The sequence below is a fragment of the Glandiceps talaboti genome, chromosome 13 (genome assembly GCF_964340395.1).
Source record: "Glandiceps talaboti chromosome 13, keGlaTala1.1, whole genome shotgun sequence".
NCBI classification, from domain to species: Eukaryota; Metazoa; Hemichordata; class Enteropneusta; family Spengelidae; genus Glandiceps; species Glandiceps talaboti.
Window position 1 is genome coordinate 22,322,341 of NC_135561.1, and position 8,645 is coordinate 22,330,985.

The window sequence follows — 8,645 nt, forward strand, 5'->3', positions numbered from 1 at the left end:
CACCTATGCCTGTGTCCACTGTATTTTGAGACCCACATTTAGTAATTAGAGTCAACTATGGGTCGCAATATTAGAATAAAATTGGGCATACCTATTAATTTGTGTTGTTTTGAAATATACGAGGCTAAAGTACTAAACACCTATCACATCAGTATGCAGACGTAATAAGCTGAAATGTAAGTAACCAGGTGTTCATCTTATAAATAAATATTTCTAGTTAATCACAGTTGTAGTTGTTATTCTAAATAACCCCTCATTATCTCCTTTTAACTTTCTATTTTCACTTGTGTCCCATTGTCTTAACTTACATGTACACACAGTTATACATATGAACATGTGTCCATAGGTGGATGCATGGTTACTATTCTCCTTTTTGAAGGATTTCTACAAAATCATTGTTTCAACCAGCATATTTCCATCATTGGGCTGATTTAAGAGTCTCACTCTTAGATAATACAGTACTGCCTATGTTTCACATTTTACTGGCTATAACATTTAAAATTAGCTACATCCCTATGTACATCCATCCATCCATACATTACATTACATTACATTACATTACATTACATTACATTACATTACATTACAGTACATAACATTACAGTACAGTACAGTACAGTACAGTACAGTACATTACATTACATTACATTACATTACATAATGTATAGAAACATGAAATAAATCAAATTGAAAATTATATTTTAATATAAAAAACTTGCATACCCAATAAGGTAAGTATTACATCAGAATTTTACATGATCATTCACAGTCAACAACAGTAACACATGTTAAATTCTCAGGATATAAAGCTGCAGGGCAGCAACTCAATATTCCATTCAGATGTAATGAAGGAGTTTAGACTGGATCTTTCAGTCTACAGATCCTCGAGTAAAGTACCCGTACTGTAACAACAATGCAGAATGTGCTGCTCACACTAATATACTGAGGATAAATCATATGAATTCAAATTATCCACCATCTTGATTTCCATAGGTTCAATTCTTATAGAATTCTTTGAATACAGCAGATTACCACTACCTTGAACATGCTAGACTGTTTATAGCATGGAAACGGTATGATTGCACTTAAGAAAAGCATACACACATATCAGCTTTATAGTGATGTGTCTAAAATACACAGGAAAGGACTCTTCAATTCTTATTTTGGTTCATCTAAGGCTTGTTTAACACCATGAGCAAAGCATTCACCAAGACCAGCCATGTAATCAGTGAGCTGCTACTATCTTTCCACCAATCTCAACAATCACTCATGGATTCAGTGGTTTCTTTATCAAGTGCTGACAATCCAGGACCTAAAATAAATAGATGTTTTGTTAGCAGGTTACTAAAATACTGATTATATTATATCATGCTACTATGTGCCATTCTGATTGGATAATAACTGTGGTAAAATCCCATTTTACCACGGCTGGCAGTGGTAAAATGGGCCCCTAAACTAGCATATGAATAGTACAACGAGCCGTCTCAGCGTCCTGCTCTCGTTGAATCAAGCAACTTACATCAATTTAACTTTTAACCATCAGTCAAGTGCGTCAGGGTTAATATCTAATTAAGCAATAACCGCCCACCGAAGGCGGGTATACACTCGAATTTGGTACAATTCGCTCCATATAGCACTCGCCACTCGCGAATTGTAACAAAATCTCGTGTATACCCGCCTTCGGTGGGCGGTTATTGCTTAATTAGATATTAACCCTGACGGCAGTTCAACATTTTGATTTCACGGGTCTACGATTCAACATTTTATCTTACAAATCAACATCACTACCTTCAATCTTAGTGTTCTAAATTTGATTTCACAATTAACATAACAAATTTGAATTTGGATCTTCGAAATGCGCTGAGAAATAGAATGTTGAACTGTGAAATGCAATGTTGAACTGAGAAATAGAATGTCGAATAGTGGAACCCTGAAATCAAATGTGTAACTGTGAAATTGGGTTTAGAAGAATGAGTAGTCGAATGAAACAGGAAGCAGAGTAATCGAATGTCGAACTGTACAATAGAATACAGAATTAAACATGGAAAATAGAATATAAAATTAAAAAATGGAAAGTTGAGTTGTAAAATTTCATTCAGAAATGAAAGTTCAGTTGTTTAATTGCATTCAGTTTTGGAATGACGAATTGTAAAATGGAATATAGAACAGAAAAATAGATATTTGAGTTGTAAAATTGAAATAAGAATAGCAAAATGAGGAGTTGTAATTTTGTCATGGATTGGACACCATACACAGGGGCGGGTCAGTGTCTCAATGAAATTATATTTTCATTTAACAAAGCAATCAGTTCATGTGACACGTTTGACAGACAGTTGTCATTGGTATATTGTTGGATTGATAGTTATATGTTTACTCGAGTGTGCTATCTTCATAAAAATCGTCTTAAACACTTCTAAATTAAATCCTCCTCACAGACAGAAAGAAGCGACCAAAAATTTCACTGCTCATATCGTGATTGAATCCCGAGAAATCAACTGTCTTATTAAGCTTTCCACAGTTAATAAACTAGTTGTCTTGCCATTTCTTGACCTAATATGTGGATAATGTTGTTCCACCTATTTTAGACAGAGAGTATATCTGGCCTGAATTACATTTCCGCGCAAATGCAAACCGAGGGAACGAACAGAACTTAGGGAAGGGGTGGGGGCTGATGAGAAAATATTTTGTACAAATTGTTTCCCAGTTCCCTCTTCCCTTCAAGCTCACAAAAAAAAAACGTTGTCGCTGATTTTCATTTGTGCAGTTATATGGCATACTTCCCGTATTCTGGAGATGTACAAATGTATGATACACTAGTAACTAAAGTATAAAATAACAGTGGTAATCGACTTCAGTGTTCATACATAATAAGAGATTTCTTTACAAATAAGTGTGGGATTTGCAAGGAGAGGTTGGATCGTAATCTATACTTGAGATACTTAGCCAACCCCATTCAATTGTGGTTTGGCGCAGGAACAGCATCCCTTGATCACCCATGGAGAGTATTCTGGAATAGGGCTCAATCATTTGGTCACCTTGCCAAAATAAACCACCGGCTAGCATTGAAAGGGTTCTGGAAAATTCATTGAACGGAATCATTTTTAACCGTCATAATATGCACTTGCCAATCCACTCTCAGCGGAGGATGTTCTTAGATATGGTATTCTTATACAAGTGTGTAAGTAATGTTTATGATAGTCCGTATATTCTCTTCAAGTTACATTTTAAAGTTCCACAGAGGCCGGATCAGAGAACTAGAAAGTTTACAAACCTGATGCCAGTACATTTAATGTTTTTAAACACTGTGCCGTTCACAGATGTACATGTATAACAACGTATAGTGGTCTTTGTTGTAGTATTTTGAATATTGACTTTAATGTATCAAATTGAATTTTCCAGATTGTCCACCTGACAATATTGATTTTATATATTTGCCTCGTAATGTGTTTTTAATGTGCATTAAGTTAGTTTTGTTTGTTTGATATGCTTGTGTTTTGTATTCTTGAATTTTGCATTTTTAGGAGCCTGTAAATGGGACTTGCCGGCCTTCCGTGAAATAAATGAATAAACTATATGTCAACAAGTTGAGTAATTGGTAACAAAATGCAACACCTTATTCCAAGACAATAGCCCCCGTCACCACGTCCTGGTTTTCACATAATTTTATACATTACACTTTCATTCAAACGGGGGTCGACACATACATTCATAATTCATCAACAATACCAGTGCTTATCCGTCATTGCACGCATTTAGCGAGGAACGCTACAGTCTATACCTTCATTGCACAGTGTGCAACCCCTGTGTACGTTACATAAGTTTGTATTCCTGTAAAATAAAAGAATGTGGAGAAATCAACTCTGGACTTTTGATTGGTTGTCTGTCAAATGTAACACGTGTACTCCTTGTCAAATGATTGACCAATTTGAAACAAACAACACCAACTAGTCTTACAAACACAATAGTTTTCCCTGCCACCACCTTTAAAGTGCACCTGGAGGGGTAGAGGAAAATTTTGATCCTCTAGGTCTGATTGGTTCATGGTTCTCGACAGGAATCTAACATCTTGGGTTGGGTATATAAATGACGCGTGATACATTTTCAAACTGTCTTTGCGACTCCAGCAAACGATAAACAAAGATGGATACTGGTTCTCCGTGTGTTGTGCTGCTAACCCTGGTCTATGTCGTCATAGTATATATCCGAAGCCTTGTACTGCTGAGAGTGGATGATGATAGAAGAATATTCCGAGTACGAGTCGTAGTTCATTGTGGACATACTAACGTAAACACTTCTTTCAAGTTTCACCCATCCTGACACAAATTGATTGTATGCCTCTAGGATATTCTACAGATCGATATCTGATTATTTATATAAATATGGATAAGGGACCGGACAGAATTTATTTTATATAACTTACCATCATAGAACTATATGTTATCATACAGAAATAACTTACCATCATAGAACTACATGTTATCATACAGAAATAACTTACCATCATAGAACTACATGTTATCATACAGAAATAACTAACCATCATAGAACTACATGTTATCATACAGAAATAACTTACCATCATAGAACTACATGTTATCATACAGAAATAACTTACCATCACAGAACTGCATGTTATCATACAGAAATAACTTACCATCATAGAACTACATGTTATCATACAGAAATAACTAACCATCATAGAACTACATGTTATCATACAGAAATAACTTACCATCATAGAACTACATGTTATCATACAGAAATAACTTACCATCATAGAACTACATGTTATCATACAGAAATAACTTACCATCATAGAACTACATGTTATCATACAGAAATAACTTACCATCATAGAACTACATGTTATCATACAGAAATAACTTACCATCATAGAACTACATGTTATCATACAGAAATAACTTACCATCATAGAACTACATGTTATCATACAGAAATAACTTACCATCACAGAACATGTTATCATACAGAAATACCTTACCATCATAGAACTACATGTTATCATACAGAAATAACTTACCATCATAGAACTACATGTTATCATACAGAAATAACTAACCATCATAGAACTACATGTTATCATACAGAAATAACTAACCATCATAGAACTACATGTTATCATACAGAAATAACTTACCATCATAGAACTACATGTTATCATACAGAAATAACTTACCATCATAGAACTACATGTTATCATACAGAAATAACTTACCATCATAGAACTACATGTTATCATACAGAAATAACTTACCATCATAGAACTACATGTTATCATACAGAAATAACTTACCATCACAGAACTACATGTTATCATACAGAAATAACTTACCATCACAGAACTACATGTTATCATACAGAAATAACTTACCATCATAGAACTACATGTTATCATACAGAAATACCTTACCATCATAGAACTACATGTTATCATACAGAAATAACTTACCATCATAGAACTACGTTATCATACAGAAATAACTTACCATCATAGAACTACGTTATCATACAGAAATAACTTACCATCATAGAACATGTTATCATACAGAAATAACTTACCATCATAGAACTACATGTTATCATACAGAAATAACTTACCATCATAGAACTACATGTTATCATACAGAAATAACTTACCATCACAGAACTACATGTTATCATACAGAAATAACTTACCATCATAGAACTACATGTTATCATACAGAAATAACTTACCATCACAGAACTGCATGTTATCATACAGAAATAACTTGCCATCATAGAACTACATGTTATCATACAGAAATAACTTACCATCATAGAACTACATGTTATCATACATAAATAACTTACCATCATAGAACTACATGTTATCATACAGAAATAACTTACCATCATAGAACTACATGTTATCATACAGAAATAACTAACCATCATAGAACTACATGTAATCATACAGAAATAACTTACCATCATAGAACTACATGTTATCATACAGAAATAACTTACCATCACAGAACTGCATGTTATCATACAGAAATAACTTACCATCATAGAACTACATGTTATCATACAGAAATAACTAACCATCATAGAACTACATGTTATCATACAGAAATAAATTACCATCATAGAACTACATGTTATCATACAGAAATAACTAACCATCATAGAACTACATGTTATCATACAGAAATAACTAACCATCATAGAACTACATGTTATCATACAGAAATAACTAACCATCATAGAACTACGTTATCATACAGAAATAACTAACCATCATAGAACTACATGTTATCATACAGAAATAACTAACCATCATAGAACTACGTTATCATACAGAAATAACTTACCATCATAGAACTACATGTTATCATACAGAAATAACTAACCATCACAGAACTACATGTTATCATACAGAAATAACTTACCATCACAGAACTACATGTTATCATACAGAAATAACTAACCATCATAGAACTACATGTTATCATACAGAAATAACTAACCATCATAGAACTACATGTTATCATACAGAAATAACTAACCATCATAGAACTACATGTTATCATACAGAAATAACTAACCATCATAGAACTACATGTTATCATACAGAAATAACTTACCATCATAGAACTACATGTTATCATACAGAAATAACTTACCATCATAGAACTACATGTTATCATACAGAAATAACTTACCATCACAGAACTACATGTTATCATACAGAAATAACTTACCATCATAGAACTACATGTTATCATACAGAAATAACTTACCATCATAGAACTACATGTTATCACATATAAATAACTTATCATCATAGAACTACATGTTATCATACAGAAATAACTTACCATCATAGAACTACATGTTATCATACAGAAATAACTTACCATCATAGAACTACATGTTATCATACAGAAATAACTTACCATCATAGAACTACATGTTATCATACAGAAATAACTTACCATCATAGAACTACATGTTATCATACAGAAATAACTTACCATCATAGAACTACATGTTATCATACAGAAATAACTTACCATCATAGAACTACATGTTATCATACAGAAATAACTTACCATCACAGAACATGTTATCATACAGAAATACCTTACCATCATAGAACTACATGTTATCATACAGAAATAACTTACCATCATAGAACTACATGTTATCATACAGAAATAACTTACCATCATAGAACTACATGTTATCATACAGAAATAACTTACCATCATAGAACTACATGTTATCATACAGAAATAACTTACCATCATAGAACTACATGTTATCATACAGAAATAACTTACCATCATAGAACTACATGTTATCATACAGAAATAACTTACCATCATAGAACTACATGTTATCATACAGAAATAACTTACCATCATAGAACTACATGTTATCATACAGAAATAACTAACCATCATAGAACTACATGTTATCATACAGAAATAACTTACCATCATAGAACTACATGTTATCATACAGAAATAACTTACCATCATAGAACTACATGTTATCATACAGAAATAACTTACCATCATAGAACTACATGTTATCATACAGAAATAACTTACCATCATAGAACTACATGTTATCATACAGAAATAACTTACCATCATAGAACTACATGTTATCATACAGAAATAACTTACCATCACAGAACATGTTATCATACAGAAATACCTTACCATCATAGAACTACATGTTATCATACAGAAATAACTTACCATCATAGAACTACATGTTATCATACAGAAATATCTTACCATCATAGAACTACATGTTATCATACAGAAATAACTTACCATCATAGAACTACATGTTATCATACAGAAATAACTTACCATCATAGAACTACATGTTATCATAAAGAAATAACTTACCATCATAGAACTACATGTTATCATACAGAAATAACTTACCATCACAGAACTACATGTTATCATACAGAAATAACTTACCATCATAGAACTACATGTTATCATACAGAAATACCTTACCATCATAGAACTACATGTTATCATACAGAAATAACTTACCATCATAGAACTACATGTTATCATACAGAAATAACTTACCATCATAGAACTACGTTATCATACAGAAATAACTTACCATCATAGAACATGTTATCATACAGAAATAACTTACCATCATAGAACTACATGTTATCATACAGAAATAACTTACCATCATAGAACTACATGTTATCATACAGAAATAACTTACCATCACAGAACTACATGTTATCATACAGAAATAACTTACCATCATAGAACTACATGTTATCATACAGAAATAACTTACCATCACAGAACTGCATGTTATCATACAGAAATAACTTACCATCATAGAACTACATGTTATCATACAGAAATAACTTACCATCATAGAACTATATGTTATCATACAGAAATAACTTACCATCATAGAACTACATGTTATCATACAGAAATAACTTACCATCATAGAACTACATGTTATCATACAGAAATAACTAACCATCATAGAACTACATGTAATCATACAGAAATAACTTACCATCACAGAACTGCATGTTATCATACAGAAATAACTTACCATCATAGAACTACATGTTATCATACAGAAATAACTAA

The 8,645-nt window shown here is 32.3% G+C and overlaps 1 protein-coding gene across 1 annotated transcript in view; it reads right to left on the reverse strand.

Annotated features, from left to right (window-relative positions):
* Window positions 1-1,239: 1,239 nt before the first annotated feature.
* The window catches only part of LOC144444668 (RNA-binding protein 7-like), a 16,963-nt gene continuing 9,557 nt past the window's right edge, over window positions 1,240-8,645 (reverse strand). The window contains exon 3 of the transcript XR_013481861.1: window positions 1,240-1,312. The gene's annotated coding sequence lies outside the window, so the exon portion shown is untranslated. The remainder of the gene's footprint in view (window positions 1,313-8,645) is intronic.